The sequence below is a fragment of the Tamandua tetradactyla genome, chromosome 10 (assembly GCF_023851605.1).
Source record: "Tamandua tetradactyla isolate mTamTet1 chromosome 10, mTamTet1.pri, whole genome shotgun sequence".
In the NCBI taxonomy this organism is placed as follows: Eukaryota; Metazoa; Chordata; class Mammalia; order Pilosa; family Myrmecophagidae; genus Tamandua; species Tamandua tetradactyla.
In genome coordinates this window covers 2,179,770-2,198,223 of record NC_135336.1, presented here as the reverse complement: position 1 = coordinate 2,198,223, position 18,454 = coordinate 2,179,770, and the positions used below count along the sequence as shown (strand labels likewise).

General features: G+C 41.0%; 1 pseudogene; it reads right to left on the bottom strand.

Moving 5' to 3' along the window:
* Window positions 1-1,540: 1,540 nt before the first annotated feature.
* LOC143648896 (5-hydroxytryptamine receptor 3C-like) lies at window positions 1,541-17,828 on the bottom strand (annotated as a pseudogene).
* Between the last annotated feature and the right edge of the window lie 626 nt (window positions 17,829-18,454).

Genomic DNA, 18,454 nt, shown 5'->3' with positions numbered 1-18,454 from the left:
TTGGAAATTTATTGCTTTTTGGCATATATGTTATAATTCACACTGAAAATAAAAGTTAAAAAAAAAAAGAAAGATCATGAGCCTGAATAAAAGGAGTAATTGATAGTATAGAAGGGTATGTCTGACTCAATACTCCAGATTCCCTTGGACTGGGTCCAACTGAAAGGGATGTAAGAAAAGAGCAAGAAACAGCTGGACTGGTGACTCAGCATCAAACTGGAAACATCTGGGGCTGCAAGACTCAGCGCCTCCCTGTGACTGTGGCAGCGAGAGGCAGAGGCTCCTGCGGGGGATGCCATGGGTAGGGCCTTTGATGGGCCCAGCAGCAGCTCCTCTGGGATGCTGCAAACCTTGCTACCCTTTGGGCGTCTACAGTGACCAAAAGGAGCCAGAGGAGTCTGAGGAAAGCCAGTGGAGAGGAAGAACCAGAGAAATATTGTTTAGTAAATGCTATTTTCATCCCCAGCCTTTTATAACCTGGGAAATACAGGTTTCAGATAGAAAACAGTAGAATAAACGAAAGAAAAGGATATGAATCATTGCTAAGCATAAAAAAAAAAAAAACGTGACTGAGTTGTAATTAAATTGCTCTCAAATCTGTGCTTTTCTGAACCTGCTGTGTCCAACAAGCCCGGCTGTAGCTCTCGTATTCTAAGACACAGTGTTCCCTCTGCTTGGCCCCATGCTGCAGGTGGGGGAGATGGATCCACAGACAAAGACTTTCAAAATAATAAGGCAAAAGCTGGGAAGGGGAATTTTCCAGTTCACATGGGGACATTGTATTTCTCCCAAATAAAGTAGAGCCATTTTCAAATGTGCTTCCCATTACTTAATGTCCTTTTTTTTTTTTTAAAACATCATTAAAGGGAAATCAACTCATATTGCAAAGCAGATACTGTTAGGGGTAATTCCGGATTATGTTCACACTCTAAGTGCTTAATGAAAAATGAGTCAGGCTGTGACAAAAGACTTCCTTCTTGCAGCAAGAGAGGCCCTACCTCGTTCTGACATGCTATTCATTACTGAAGCCAGAGTAACTGGATTTATTAATCTCTATTTTATTACAATTCCTTGTAATAGATTTGGCCCCTTCTCTCACCTCCCCCCACTCACATATATGACTGATAGACTTCAAAAAAGACAAACATTCAATAAAGTCCTTCTTACTTTGGGAAAAAGTTTCTATAGGAAGTTTCTACGAGAAGACTCTCAATCTCAAGTTTTTTTTTACTATAATATAATGCACAGAAGAATCAACACTTTCTGCCAAGGGGTTTATTGGGGCTGATTCAATCAAGGAAGAATTCCAGGAACTGGAATCATGGGAAGGCTGAGGGGAGCTGATGGGGTGCAGGAGCGAAGAACTAACTTCTGAAGCATAGAAAACTATCTGGGTCTCATCTGAAACTGCACAGAGGGACCAGGTTAAAACTAGGTGGTTGCTGGGACTGTGGGCCAGGCTTTGGACAGGCATCAGGGCTTGACTGATCTCCAGAGGCCAAAAGAAACTCTGGTCTGGAGTTTTCAGGAGGTCAGCTGCCTAGGTGCTCCAGAGCATGCTGACTGTCACAATGGAGGACGCCAGGAAGAACAGGTAGAGGTAGAAGAGCAGTGCGTCCATCATGTGGCTGAACTGCACCCACAGGCCAACCAAGTGCTGCTTCTGAGCCTCGTGCTCCTGCTGGGCTTGTGTTGGTTCAGGGTGCCTGTTTACATTGGCCTCTCTGGTACCTGGCACCTTCCCCACCAACTCCACTGGCCCCTTCAGGCCTATGGAGAGGACAGAGACTCAGCTATGGACTGTGAAGGTCTCCCCAGGGAGGGAGGGTGACAGGGAAGGAAGCTGGAGCAGAGAAGTGGAGGTATAGAGCAGAACCTGTGGGCCGTGCTGACTTCCCTTACCAGGAGGGTGGGAGAGGGAGAGAACCAGGTCTTTGTTTCCCTGCTTGGGTGCAGTGCCACAGCAGGTAGTGGAGCCACAGAGGCATGGGTGGGGGCTGGGTGGTGGCCAGGTGCAGCAGGTAGGTGACTGGGATGGTCTCTAGCAGGCTAGCCACCATCAGGGACAGGCACAGGGCAAAGTAGACACCTAGAGGGAAGGGAGGTCTGTGGGGTGCCAGAGGCTCTGCTAAAGACTTCTTGTTTCATCTTTTCTCAGAGGGCCCTTCTCCAAAAGATCTCTTTACACTATGAATGGGGCTGCTGTCCCTCTCCTCACACGCTCCCACCTTGCTTTTGTTTTGATGGAGGGAGGGGTCATACTGATGAGGGGGGTGCCACTGGCTGGGAGTAAATCATTCATCATGAGCAGGAAGACTCTGTAGCCCAGCAAAAGTGTCATCTTGAATGGGGCACGATTCTGGCTTTCCACCGGCTGGTAGAAGCTGAGGGTGTCGATAGCAACCAGAAAGCCACTGGGCAGCAGGCTTATCACGTAGAGGCTGGGCCTGCGCCTGATGGCCACCTGGTGGTGGAAGAGAGGGGGACAGTGAGGAGGAGGCTGCCAAACTAGGACAGGGACCAGAGTTGGATTTGTCGCAGATTATGCTGTCTAGTGAGGAAATGCTACCTCTCGTCCCTTTACACTTTCTGTCTGTCCCTCCAAAGTCATCTTCATTACCACGTCTGCCTTTCCAGGGTTTGGTTCTTCTATGCTTCTTATCATTGACATGTATATCATCCCTTCATGGCCCAAGGTGTCAACTTTCTCCATTTTAAGTTTTTATCTCTACCAATGTGCTCTTGGCACCAGAACAAGAGTGCAGGGACCAGCTTCTTAGGTATCATGTGCATTTATCTTTGTATTTCTGCTTGTTTTCCTCATCAAGGTCTAATCTTCAGTCACTCTGCTGATTCACATTAAAGACTTGTGGGAGGAAAGCCAGAGAGTGGCAGATTCTCGGATTTAGAAGGATTTGGAATCATAACATTCTTAGACAGTATTTCATAACTTTTTTTTTTACTTTATCTTTTTAAAAAAAAGTGTAAAAATCACTGCCCTCCAAAAAGTTCTGAGAGCCTTAGGGGATGGGAGGGCTGCTTTCACTGGGAATAATTGGCATAGGAACCTTGTTTCTTCCAAGGAGAATATTTACTCATACATATTGAAGAATATTTAATCGTACATACTAAATGCCAACAATATGCCAGGTACTGGAATCAATGAAGAAAAGTGATACAACCTGCCCTTTTGGAGCTTACTTTCTAATGGGAGAGCTTAAATTCTAGTCGGGGGCATAAGCTATGAATCTTAGGAGAAGATCACCACTAGGGCCCCTGAGCTCACATAAAAAATGATCTGGTCTTACTGGTGGGCATTCACAATCATCTTCATTGCTCAGAAGTACCCACTGCCCCTTGCTCTGAGGTTCAGTGATGTGTTTGAAATCTCCTGCACATCCTTCTCCATGCCCTGGACCATATACTCCACTGCGAAGGAGACTCAGATGGCTCAGCCTCCCCAGATTCTCCCACCCTCTTACACAGACTGCTGGATCCATCACCACTTAGCTTCCGCACCCCGTCCGTGACATTCCCTCACTGTTCTTGGATTTCTGTCCCCTTCTCACTCAAAACTCATTCTCTGCCTCTTGATAGGCTATTGTAACATGTGTCATCCACCTGTGTAGATGAAAGAGCTGAAGATAAATGTGCAGTTCTGCTGTCAAAGGGGAAGTAGAAGATGTCGAGGTTACAGAGGTTGACTACCCGCATTGGTTTTTCATATGTGATATGACCTTCACTGTTAATATAAGCCATGAGACCTGTAGGTGTCTGGTCCACATTCATGCTGTGTATGAGAAGCAGGGAGGGGTAGTAGGTCCTGTGGTTCCCCATCAGATTTGCCTTCCATCTCAGCTCACCCCACTCCTGTGCTGCTGCCCCACTCTCTTGACTCCCCCTTTTCCACTTAGCCCCCTCTGGTGGGAGTCTTGTGGTCTAGTCAAGTTGGATCCTGCCCTTTTCCAAGTTGTGGCCTACACTGTTTCTATTTTACCCTTCCCTGGAGAAGAGGTTTCCTTCTTCCCTTTTCCCACCCTGAATACTCACAACTCCTCAATGAAGATGTGTGGAAGCCACAGGTTTTCACTGGCTATGCTGAGCTTCCTGGTGCCCCCACATTCCTCCGGGTTCCACCTGATGAGTGGATTATATGAGATCTAAAGGAAATCATGGCATGGAATAAACAGGATGTGGGAACCAGTTCACTCCTGCACTTTACATTCCTTTGTTCATTCATCCCTTCACTCTCCCACCTCCTCCGTAGTGGCACCTGTCACAAGCTCACTAACAAAGTCTAACCTGCTTGCACTTCTCCCTCAGGATTCTCAAGGGAGACTTTAAGATTGGCTTTGGATTTTTGGAGATGGAGCCACCTAAATGTTGGCTTCCTTGACCTTGGTTTATGCTACCTTTTCCCTGTGACCCATTCCTGCCCTCCAAAACAGGCAGAATAATAAAGTTTTGTGTTCTCATTTCTAGTTGGACTATGTTTGAAGTTGTCTAATTCATGAGTATTCACAGCTTTGCCTCATGTAATGTGAAAATTGGACCCAAGAATGGAAAAAGGGATGTATCATAGTAATGAGGAGACTGAGTCTATCACACCATATTTAGCCACAGGAATGATGTCACCAGCTGAAGCTGTGCATCCTAGAGAAATAATTTCCATTAAGGTCATTAATTCTAGGAAGTCAGGTCCAATGCCGTCTCCCATCCCTTACTCATTTCCCAGACTGTTCCATGTGGAAATTATGATTTTCAGTCACAAGCCCCTGAAAATCGTGGGTCAAAAAAACCCAGAGTACATGGGATATATAAGTGAAAAAAACAGTCTGAGGGTCCACTGGGAATATGTTTCCTATAGAGTACTCCAAAGAGATAAATTTTACCCGCAGAAATGTCTCTACAAGGAGTGTGTGGGTAGTTGAGTGGGGGAATTCTTGACTACCATGTGGGAGACTGGTTTGATTTCTGGCCCATACACTCAAAAAAAAAAAAATCAACAAATGGTGCTGCAATAACAAGATATTCACATGGGAAAAAATGAAACATGACCCCCCACACACAGCATAAAAATATTCTCTGCAACATTCCCCACTCCATAGAATGAACTTCTCATTTTATAAAATCCAGTTAGGGGGTGGTGCGACATGGTCAGTGGCAGAATTCTTCCTGCCATGCCAAAGGCCCAGGTACGATTCCCAGTGTCTGCCCATGGAAAGAAAAAAAAAGAAAAAAATCCAGTCAGGGCACCGGCCCTCTGCTTACCACTATCCCACTGTAATGTTGAGTCAGGACTCACCACTTCCAGCATGGCAGAAAGGGTAAAGAAGAAGCTGACATGAGTGGGGACGCTGTAGTTGACGCCCAGACAAAAGGCCTTCCTGTCAAACGCTGCTTGGAAGGCAGCCGGGTCCACCCCATGCTGGTCAAATCCTGAGCAATTGATGGTGAAAGTGTCACCTCTTCCTGCATAGAAAAAGATCTAGAGCACAGCCAGTGAGATAGAAACAGGGTCTCCATGTTCCCTATGTGAGGGGGTGCAGGGCACCCAAGAACTTGGGGAGTCTTTCCGTACAGAGAAAAAGCAGGGCACACTGGGAGAAGCTTCCTGAGCCAGGAAGATGAGCTGGTCCTGTAGGCAAATGGTGGGAGTCGATGAGGTGAACTGAGTCAGGCCTCTGTCCTTAATTCCATTGCCTCTGTTCCCAAGCAAAACTTGTCCAAATGGATATGCAAACTCAGCCTTGACCATCACTTTCCGTTGTACTGCTGTGTTCACACCACAAGTCTCTTCACCTTCACTCAGTGTCCTTCCATTGTTCACCTCTGTCCTCAAGCCATCTGGGTGATATCACTGACAAATTTCACAACCCAAGTTTTCCTCCTCACTAATTAATAAGGCACAGATGGTTGTAAGTTAATGATGAGGATGTGTTCAGGTAGTAATGTGAACTATGTTAAGGAAGAAATGCAATTTTGTAATTTAATGCACATTTACTGTGTCTCTACTATGTGCTGTGACTGTGCTCTGCTAAAACTAAGTAGTCATCACAACTGACATCTCTGAAAGAAAATTCCTTTCTAGTCACATTTTTTGGAGCAGAAACAGAGAGTTATGTGATAATATCTTCTGGTAGAGTCTTATTCTTACCTATCTCTGATTTTCTACTATTCCTTATGGCTCATTTTCAATAATGTTACAAGAAAAATACTCTAAATTGGGAAATTTACACTAAAAATGTTACCCTGTTTCACTACAGATCTTCTTTCTCATACTTCTCCTTCCCGCTTAGCATCTCCTCTGGCCCATTTCTTTTATCTTGAAGAAAGAGAGAAAGAAGAATGCTCTTCTTCTTAACATCGGTTGATACTCAGAAACTATGGGGATAGATTATATGCCTGGAAAGAGAGCGATGTAGGGAAGAAAAAGAGGCCAATAGAAGTACAGAAGTGGAGAAGCAGCTAAAAGGAAAATTTTTTTAGGTTTCTAGGAAGAGGTGCAGAGCTGTCAGTGACTAGGAGTTTTCATTTTTACCAAAACAAATGCCCAGTCATTGACTGACTAGGAATAACAAAAATTAGCCTGGTTCTCTGATTTCCAGAAATTATATGGCTCCTTTGCTCTTGCTCCTGTTCCATCTTACCTTAAAGCAGAAGGGAGAGAATGAAGCTGAAAAGGAATCCTTCCCCATGGGGCCAACTTTTCCATTTTCCTCTCCTCTGATCTCCTAGGGGACTTAGTTGACCTTAAAAGGCCACAGGCCACAGCTCGAGCTGTGTCAGGTGGCATTAGCCATCTTTCTGACAAGCACTCCTGATAACAAAGGAATATCATGGGGGCCTGAATCTGGTTTCCAAAAGGAATCTGGCAAATCAGTTTGGAGAAGCAGCAGCAGAAATTCGTGGTCACTGGAGTACACATAATGCTTCTTCATACTTTAGAGTTACTCTGGCATATAATGCATCATTGAAAAGGCACATAATCACAGCCATTGCCTTCAAGTGGCACCTACCTTTATTTTAGCCCTGCTGCCAGCTTTAAAAACTTGGAGGTGGGTGGGACGGTGGGTGGAAATCTTTTTTTTTGTAATCAACCTTGGGTGCTGTAGTCTTAAAAATGGCTTCAGGACTGGTGAGTGTTTACCTTTGAGAGTGCATATGATTTTTAGGGTGTGGCAGAGCAGTTTGGAGCAAATTCTATTGAATGAATGAAGTGATTAGTGGTTCAGACAGGAGATAGCAGAGATAATACCGTTTTTAGTAGGAGATGACATCCACTTTTAAAGAAGTGCTCAGGAGCTATTGGCCTGCACTTTTATATTGTTTTAGGCCCTTCTAATGTTTTCAAGAAATTAGTCAACATTAAAAAATTGGGAGATTTCAACTATAACTTGTGTTTCTGGCTTCATTTGAAAACCAGGAAGATCAAGCAACACTAGGCTTACATTTGCTTGACAACAACTTTCTGGAGCTAAGAAGTGGTTGAGCCCTTTGGATTGAGATTTCTAGATCTTCTCAGCCACATCACCTTTTATTGTCTTATATCCGAGCAGCTTCTCTCATTTATATTAACTGCTTAACCTCTGTGGGCATTTGAACTTACCTTTGAGTATTAAGATTGATTTTTCTTGTTTGAGTCTTTAACGCCCTTGGAAAGTGCCAAAATACCATGCCAGGCCCTAGGTGATCCCAGATTTAGGGTGAGCAATTACCTGGTTCATGGTGGAAACTAGAATTATTTCTGGTAGGAAATGATTCTGGGAGAGGAGGGTAACTAGTGGCTTAGAGAACCAAGGGAGAGCAATTGCCTCAATGAAGAAGCTTTATAGACACTGATACCATGATTACATGATGGTGTGATGCAGTAGGAAAGGTCTAAGACCAAACCCTGCTGCTGTAAGAATCATGTCATACTTTCTTGGCCTGTTTCCTCACTTCCAAAACTGAAAGGATAAAACCTGTCTTGGAGTTTTAGGTGTGTTTTTTTATGTCTTGCCCATCTTAAGCAATTGCAGTAGAAATAACAGTAAATGTAGGAATCAAAGTAGTTGTTTTTGTTTTCCTGGTGGCTCAGGGTACTTCAGTCTGAATAGACTCTTTTGGACTTAAATTGTCTGGTTGATTGAAGTAACCCAATTCCTGTGAGCATAAGAGCCCTTTTCCCTCAGCCTCATTTAGCTAGATCCTGGTGAGGTTTGTCCTTCCACTCTCCTCAGCATCATTTTTTATCTTTTGGGAATCCCTTCCTCTTTAGGAACTTTTTGCTTGTTTCATTTTTTTAAAGATGACTTTGGACCAGCATTTCCTATAGAACGCTAATTCTACAGGGTGTTAAATGCTGTTTTAAAAAATATTTTTGTTATTTCATGCTCAATTAAATCTGGGAAATGCTGAATTAAATAAGGCTAAATAGATTTCATTACCGTAGGATAATATCTCAGTCTATTGAGCTAAAATGCTAATGTGACTTTTAAATATTATATACATTATCCCCCAAATTTAGTTGGCCTTGGGAATTTTTTTCTCAGACTATTTTGCAGTACTAGTATTCCATGGCTTATATTTTGGGAAACACTGCCGCCAGTAAACAGAATAAGTCTAGAAGAAAAAAAAATGTTAAATTTGTCTTATACTTGGTACAGATAGAATACTGAATGCGAATAGCACATATATAAATAAATCAAGAAGTGGAAAACAAGTAAACTATAAATATTTTAAAACCTGAAGTTTGATTAGAATTGTAAGAAGCTACAAGCAATAAAAAGCTGTTTTAAGCTGTGAGTTTCAAGGTCTCTCTCCTGATCCCTCAGCAATACAAACCTAGACTGATACAAGGAAGAGTCTTTTTATTTTTTAAATTTATTTTTTTAGTTTTATAAACCCTTTTTAAAATTTTGAAAATAACATATATACAAAAAAGCAGTAAATTTTCAAGTACATTTTTACAAGTAGTTACAGAACAGATCTTTAAGTTTGGTATGGGTTACAGTTCCACGATTTTTCATTTTTTAAGGAAGACTCTTTTTTTAAATTCCATTTAGCTCAGTGATGACCTGCCATTTGCGGGTTATATGTCATCCACCTAGATAGAATTTGGGAGTGAGAATTTTAAAAGATTCTTCGGTATTGCTATTTCTCAAACATACCCAAACTATAACATTTTAGTAGGTAAAAAGCAATGCTGATTTTTCTCATTGGTGCTCTTACATTCAATAAAGTATAGTATTTGTGTTTCAAGAAAATATAGGTTCCCCCCATGGGAATGCAGCCTGCATACATTTTTAATTTTCCCAAACAGACACTCAGGCCAAGAGGTTGTTATTACCATTCTAGACCACAGTTGTTTATAACTCCTACTGGCCAAAAGCCCATATTTATAAAGCAAAGCACTTGAGGGTTTGAGGGAATTACTGTTCTTCAAGTCCGCCAAGGACTTTTTTTTAAATGCAATTTTATTGAGATATATTTACATACCATATAACCTATCCAAAATATACAAACAATGGCTCACCGTATTATCATATAGAAGTGCATTCATCACCATGATCAATTTTAGAACAATTTCATTATTCCAAAAATAGAAAGAAAACTCAAAGCATCCCATACCCCTTACCTTCCCCTTATTATTACTAAATTTTGTCTTCATTTTATTACTTATTTACCCATACACTGTATAAAGGGAGTGACACCCACTTAAACATACTTTCTTAATATTCTGTATTTAATAATTTCAACACCTAAAGTCTTTGTGACTCTGTTCTTGTTTGGTTCAACCTGCCCCAACCTCCACCCACTGGCTTTCACTTATGATGCCTGTTTCCATCTGTGACTTGAGAATTTATGACAACGAATTTGTTTTTCTTGGAATGTTGTTTTGGTTTGCTATGCTGCTCAAAGCAGATACTATGAAACACATTGGCTTAAACAGTTGGAATTCATGACCTGTCAAGCTTGCAGTTGTTTTTGTTTGTTTGTTTTTTGCTTTTTTATTTAATTTATTTTGTATTATCAAACCAAAACAACATACAAACATGAACTTTTCTTCTTTTTTTTTTTTTTGTGCATGATCCGGGAATCGAACCGGGGTCTCCCACATGGAAGGCGGGCATTCTAACCACTAAACTACCCATGCACCCAACACAAACATTCTTAACATACGAACATTTCGTGTATGGTGTACAATCAATGACTCACAATATCATCACATAGTAGTATATTCATCACAACAATCATTTTTTAGAACATTTGCATCACTCCAGAAAAAGAAATAAAAAGAAAAAAGAAAAAACTCACACATACCATATCCCTTACCCCTCCCTCTCAGTGACCACTAGTATAACTCAATAGATGCTAACCTTTGCTCCCCCTATTTTTTTCTATACCCCTTACCAGTCCCTTTCATTATTCACTGGTATTTCAATCTACTCAATTTATTTTAACATTTGTTCCCGCTATTATTTATTTATTTTTAATTTATATTTTTTACTCATCTGTCCATATCGTAGATAAAAGGAGTATCAGACACAAGGTTTTCACAATCACATACTCACACTGTAAAAGCTATATCATTATACATTCACCTTTAAGAAACATGGCTACTGGAACACAGCTCTACAGTTTCAGGCACTTCCCTCTAGCCTCTCTAATATACCATAAACTGAAAGGGGGATATCTATAAAATGTGTAAGTATAGCCTCCAGGATAACCTCTTGACTGTTTGAAATCTCTCAGTCACTGACACTTTATTTTGTCTCATTTCTCTTCCCTCTTTTGGTCGAGCAGTTTTTCTCAATCCCTGGATGCTGAGTCCCAGCTCATTCTAGGATTTCTATCCCACATTGCCATGGAGGTTTATGCCCCTTGGAGTTATGTCCCACATAGAGAGGGGGACGGTGGTGCCTTTGCTTGCCATGTTGGCTGAGAGAGAGAGGCCACATCTGAGCAGCAAAAGAGGTTTTCTGGAGGTGACTCTTAGGCTAAATTTTAAGTAGGCTTAGTTTATCCTTTGCGGGGATAAATTTCATATGAACAAACCCCAAGATTGAGGGCTTGGCCTATTGATTTGATTGTCCCCACTGCTTGCGAGAATATCAGGGATATCCTGAAATGCCCAGTCCATACCTCCCAGAAATGGGCGAGAATTCTCCATACACTCCTTATCATTAAAGATGTTGACATTGACATACTGTATCATTTCATTTAGTTTAGTAAGTAATTCTTCTTTGTCATTTTGGGAGGATTAAAATCCCAATGCTAATCTATGGGCTTTGATGTTTGTTGTTTCAGCTGAGTAGATTTAGAAGGTTATTCTGGGTGGAGGAAACAGAGTAAAGACCTGGAAATTAGAGTATTGCTGGGACCTCATATTTGAATAGAAAAGTAACAAGAGATAAAGCTGTGGTAATATGTGGGGGCCAGATCATGGAGGGCCTTGCATACCAAGCTAATGTTTGGTTTTATTCTATAGATCAATGCTTATAAATTGAATGAGATTCAGACCTCTTTTTAGGGAAACAATTCTTTTGAATTCCTAATGTTGGCTTAAATTATTTATATTATGTAAATATATGCATTCCTAAAGCCATGTACAAAGTCTTTTTGCTTAAAGCTTATTAGAAAATTAAAACAAAATAAACAAGGCTACAAAATCAATACAGTATTAATTTAATGTGGTAGAGAATATTGTTTTGCTAAAAATAGATGACTGCTGTCAATTCTCTCCTTTTTAATATGGAGTTGTTGGGTTTTTTTTGCCTTTTTCATTGTTATTTAAAAAAAATTTTATTGAGATAAATCTTCATGCAGCATACAGTCCATCCAAAGTTTATAATCAGTGGCTTACAGTATCATCACATAGTTGTGTATTCACCACGATGATCATTTTTAGAACATTTGCATAACTCCAAAAAAAGAAATAAAAAGAAAAAAGAAAAACCCATACATCCCATAACCCTTACTCCTCCCTCTCATAAACTACTAGTATTGAAATCTACCCCTTATCCACTCCTTGTTAGGTATTTATTTTTTGTCCTTATTTTTTTTTACTCATCTGCCCATACCCTGGATAAAAGGAGCATCAGCCACAAGGTTTTCATGTTCCCACAGTTATACTGTAAGAAGCTATACAGTTACACAGTCGTCTTCCAAAATCAAGACTGGGCAGGGGCAAGATGACGGCTTAGTAAGGTGTGGAATTTAGTTTGTCCTCTAGAGCAGCTAATAAATAGCCAGGAACAGTACAGAACAACTGCTGGGGCCATGTCAGTGACCGGACACACAGTGCACACCAGTCTTGACCAGCTGGAGTGGCTGAGATCCCACCCAGAACCATGAGTCCCCCAAGCCACAGAGGCTGGTGCCCCTCCCCCACAGGCTGGTTTTCTGAGGGGAAAGGAAAGAGACTTTACTAGAAGCAGGGGCTGAGGTCGACGAAGGTCCAATTGTGGAATTCATTAACAGATTCTAATTACTGAAAATAGGCCCCCAGATCTAATAAACCTGGAATGAGAGATAAACTGCTAAGAGTTTTTGCCCCAGCAGAGAGGGGGCAGGCTGATGGGGTAAAAAAAACCACAAAAAACAAAACAAAACAAAACAGAGGCTTTTTGAGTTGGGCAGCCCAGAATAGCTGAAAAGGGCTGGACCCTAAAAAAAGGGGGCACACAGAGCTGGGAGATATGTAGAGCAATGTATCAACCAAACTCTTGATTGACAAACAGGGGGATGGGGTGGGTCCTGTTCTGAAAAGGAAAGTTTTTTTTCTTTGTTTCTACTACTTAACAGCTCATTAGATAGAACTCCTAGGCTTCTCAGGCTCCAACTGCCCCAGACAAGGGCAGAATTAAGCTTGTCTGAAAGATAAAGAGGCTGGTCGGGTGAAAAGAGGCAATTCCCTCGAGGCTGTGCCTTCCCTAGGAGAGGGGTGGGGCCTAGCTCAGGTGGAATCCCTCCCTTGAGGAATTCAGACCCCAGGGACTGGAAAACTGAAGCAATTAAAGCCAGCCTACAACCTCTGCTCTGTCTCAACTACAATCCCAGGGAAGCAGGGAAGAGTCTGCTGAAGTTAAAGGCACCACATCACTTAATGCTGGTGGGACCCACAGGCAGACAAGCACCACATATTGGGCAGGATAGCAAAAGCACAGAGTCTAGAGGCTTCATAGGAAAGTTTTTCAACCTGCTGGGTCTCACCCTCAGGAAAAACTGATGCAGGTGACTCTCTTTCCTCTCGAGAGGAGGCCAGTCCTGACATGGTTCTATAATATCTGAGGAGACCCCCCTCAAAAAAAAAAAAAAAAAAAAAAGAGCTCCGTACAGGCAAGGCAAGAAACAGAAAAACAAAAACTGAAAAATTCTGATCAGTTAAACAGAACCTATGCTAAAGGACTAGAATAAGTTGAACTGAATATCAAAGAACAGATAGAGAACAAAGCCATCCATCAAGAAAATCCTAGGTAATAGAGTGAAAACAACCTCCAGAACAAACTAATTAAGGAAATTAAATGCCTAGATGCCAGCAAAAAATACCAGTCATACCAGGAAAATCGAAGATATGTTCTAGCCAAAGGAACAAACCAACAATTCAAATGAGATACAGGAGTTGAAACTACTAATTCAGGATGTACAAACAGATATGGAAAAGCTCATCAAAAATCAAATCAACAAGTTGAGGGAGGATATAAAGAAGGCAATGGGAGAATAAAAAGAAGAAATCAAAAGTTTGAAAAACAAATCACAGAATTTATGGAAATGAAACACACAGTAGAAGAGATGAAAACAAAAAACAATGGAAACCAACAATAGATTTGAAGAGGCAGAAGAAAGGATCAGTGAACTAGAGGATTGGATATCTGAAATCTGACACACACACAAATATAGGGAACAGAATGGAAATCTATGAGTAGGGTCTCTGGGAACTGAACGACAACATGAAACACACGAATATACATGTTGTGGGTATCCCAGAATGAGAAGAGGAAGAAGAAGGAGCAGAAAGACTAGTTGAGGAAATAATCATTGAAAATTTCCCATCTCTTATGGAAGACACAGAATTACAGATTCAAGAAGTGCAGCATACTCCAAACAGAATAAATCCAAACAGACATACTCCAAGGCACTTACTAATTAGGATGTCAGATATCATAGAGAAACAGAGACTTTTGAAAGCAGCAAGAGAAAAGCAATTCATCACATACAAGGGAAGTCCAATAAGACTATGTGTGGATTTCTCAGCAGAAACAATGGAGGTGTGAAGGCAGTGGTATGATATATTTAAGATTCTAAAAGAGAGAAACTGCCAACCAAGAAATCTACATCCAACAAAATTGTCCTTCAGATATCAGGGGGAGATTAAAACATTTTCAGACAAACAATCACTGAGAGAATTTGTGACCAAGAGACCAGCTCTGCAAGAAATACTAAAGGGAGCACTACAGGCATATAGGAAAAAGCAGGAGAGAGAGATGTGGAGAAGAGTATATAAATGAAGACTATCAGTAAAGGTAAAAAGAGAAAAAAATCTTTTATAACTTGCCTGTGATCATTAAAGTGGTCTCTGCCACACTATATTGTTTCCATGCTAGATAAAAGGTTCAATTAACTAACTTTAAAAATGAAGTCCTGCCAAGAAAATGCCTGTCATTGCAAATCTGATCCACAAAAGAGAAAGTTTTGTCTTTGGATTTGGCAGAAGAATTCATCATGAGTGACCCAGCAGATGTGGGGTGACTGGCACCATTTGGTCTTGGTTCCTGACAAGCCGGGTAGAGGAAGGTGGCAGGAAGCTATGGCAGGAGAGCCCTTCTCATGGTAATGAGTAGTGCTGCTATGCAGCCTGTTCTATAACCAGAAACCCTGGCATTGCTCACCACTTCTTTCTCTCACCCCCATATCTAACCCATCACCAAGTTCTGTTGACTTTACCTGCTCAATTTTTCTTGAGTCCATCACTTCTATCTCTACCATCACAACATGATCCAAGCCAGCATCATCTGTTTCTTGGACTACAGCAGTCACTCCTAGCTGATCTCTTCTCTTCCATTCTGGCTGCCATGAATCCTTTCTCTACTCTGTCAGCCTCACTGCAGTTTTCAAATGGCAAATCTGATGATCTCAACCCTTAACCCAGTCACCCTTTAAAATCTTTCAATGGTTGCCTTTTGCGCTTTACTCTAAATACCTGTAACATGGTCTACAGGGCTTTTAGAGATGTTCCTTTCCTCCCTCCTACCTGCCTTCTCCAGCCTTTGTTGCTCTCTCTGCTTGGATTGCTCTCTCCTCTACATACCTTATCATCTTTACATCCTTAACTCCTACTACCCTTCGGATGTAACATACACCTTCCTTTATGAGTATTTACCACAGTTATAATTTAAAATTGTATTTACATTTATATGGGAATTTATGCTCCATGAGGGCAGGAAACTTATCTGTTTTAGCTCCATTGTATCTCCTCATATAGTGAATGAACAAAAGGAGTATATTCTAGAACACAAATATTATTTAAAAATACATACATTTCTATATTGCAATATAATTTCTCTAGCCCCTTGATTGAGGTTTGGGGAATATCACCCTTAAATTCACATACACTTTTCAAGGAGGGGGTTTTGCAATGAATATCATGGAAATAAGTGTTCTAGTTTGTTAGCTGCCAGAACTGCAATATACCAGAAATGGAATGGCTTTTAAAAAGAATATAAAAAGCTGCAAGTTAACAGTTTTTAGGACATGGAAATGTCCCAATTAAAGCAAGTCTTATATAGAGTCCAATATAAGGTATCCAGGGAAAAATATCTTGATTCAAGATGACTGATGAAGTTCAGGGTTTCTCTCTTAAGTGGAAAGGCACATGGCAAACAAGGTGTCACCTATTATCTTCCTCTCCAGCTCCCTGGGAGGCATTTTTCTTCTTCAAAAGGCGTTTTTCTTCCCCAAAAGTCACTGGCTGGTGGACTCTGCTTCGTGGTGCTGTGGCATTCTCTGCTCTCATAATCTCCTGGCTTTTTCTCTTGTTGTTCTCTAGCTTTTCTTAAAGCGTTTCTTCTTTTACAGGATTACAATAAAACCAATCAAGACCCACCTGGAATGGGTGGAGACATGTCTCCACCTAATCAGGTTTAATACCCACACTGATTGAGTCACATCTCCATGGAGATAAGCTAATTACAGTTTCTAACATACAGTACTGAATAAGGATTAGAAGAAACAGCTGCCTTTACAAAATAGGATTAGGATTAAAACATGGCTTTTCTAGAGTACATATATCCTTTCAAACTGGCACAATAAATTAAGTGTAATTATTTGGTTCAGGATATATTTGAACAGACCAAGACAATACCTATTAAAAATATATATACATATATGTAAAATCCATATTTTCCAAGTCTTTCAGGGAGAGTTTAGACCTTTTTTTTAATCTCATATAAAGACATGATATGTAGCTTTTCATTGCTAGTTTTGAAGCATAGTTGGTAATCCTAACGTGCTTCAATGAGGTGGCTTGAGGGGTGCTGAGGAAAAGCTTTCCTTATCTAACTGGTTGGCAGAGTTGCTTCAGGAATTCTTAACCGTACATGATATATTCCTCTCTCCATATATGTATGTCTCCGAGATTCTCCTGTTAAAGTTTCAGCTAAGGTTTTCAAGTTCCAGTCTCCGTTACAGTTAGATGTGACCATATGACTAAATTGCCCCCAATGGAAAATGAGTGGAAACGTATGCTACTTCCTTCCTTCAGATAAGAATACACCTTCTCCATATTGCCTTTTTCATTCCTTCTACCTGCATGACTGGAATGGCATGACCACAGCAACTCTGGAATATACTGAAGCTGACAGCACCTCTGTAACCTGGGCCTGGGCAGGAAGAATCCCCCACTGACCTGCTAGACACATGTGGGATTTTTATGCGAGAGGGAAAAACCTTCTTGACTTCAGGTCGTCGAACTGTAGCAATCTATTTGGGATCAAATAATATAGTCCATTTTCAAATTGCTTTTTAAGGTGGATCTATCAGTTTATACTCATTCTACCAGCAATGTATGAGACATCATGTTTCTTCAAATCCTCAACAACCCTTGGTGTTGTCACATGTTTTTCATATCAGGTGGGCTTATGTATCTCATGGCAATTTCAATTTTCATTGTCTTATTTAGCAAGATTGGGTGTCTTTTCATATTTTAGTGGCTATTCAAGTTTCAGTTTCTGTGAATTGTCTGCTCACATCATTTGCTGATTTCCTATTGGGTTATCTTTCTCTTATTGAGTTGAAGAAATTATTTATATACTTTGTATTAAGAAATTAGTGAGTTATAATTTCTGGTTTATAATTTCATATTAACAGCATCCTGTATAGAAGCTTTAATTTTAATATAGCAAAAATTGGTGTCTTTCCTTACTTGTTTCTGTATCTTGTTTAAGAAGTTCTTCCCTATTCCCAAGCTTTTAAAGATATTCTGTATTTTCTTTTAAAAGTTTCAAGTTTTCCCCTTCACAGTTAGACCTTTGATCTAGTGGAACTGAATTTTCTGTGGTATGAATTTTTTCCATCAATGGTCACAGCAGTATTTATTGAATCCATTTCCTTTCTCCATTGATGTGCAATATTTTCTCGGTCACAAATTGAGTTAACATATATATACGAGCGGACAAGCCTCTATTCTATTGCATTGCTCTATTAATTCGCCTTTGCGCAGCAGCACACTTTGTTAATTACTTCGGCTTTGTGAACTGTTAAAGGATTAAATTGTATGAAGATGGATAAATGACCTTACCTTTCTTTCTTTCTTAATCTCTAAAAGGGATAACATAATACTTACCCATACGGTTACTATGGAGGCTAACAAAATTTTATGTTACAGATAAAGCACCAAGAGAAATGAAGTGATCCCTTTCTAAATTTCATTTATAAAAAGAATAGGTCAGGTTAACATACCATTTCTAAGGCTCTTGCCACTTCTTAAATTGCGATCCTGGCCTTTTATTATCTAGAAGCCAGGCAGGACAACATCCTAAAACGGGCAGTTGGGATTAAAGCGAGAAGGGCGATAACCGGGCAGAATGCAAGGTCAAATCATGAGCAAGCAATCATAAAATTTAAAGTGCTACAATAAGATGAGATTCGGGGCTGGCCAGCGGGATGGGGCGTCCCTTCCGGCCAGACGCGGGCTGCGGTGTCCTTCACAGCGAGTCTGGTGCGTGAGGGGCCGCGCGCCGTCCGCTCGCCCCTGCCCAAGACGCAGGACTGCTCACGCACACAAGCCCACCGTCGACCTGCCCCGCTGCCCACCCAGACATACGACCGCAGAGAAAATTCCAGACGGATTCGCAGAGGCACGGGGAAGGGGGCAGAACCTGGAGCGAGCGGACCGAAGGCGCAGCCCGCACCGCCTCCAAGGCGCCTTCGTGCTTCTGGGAAATGTGGTTCTCGGACGCGCCGCGAGCCCGAG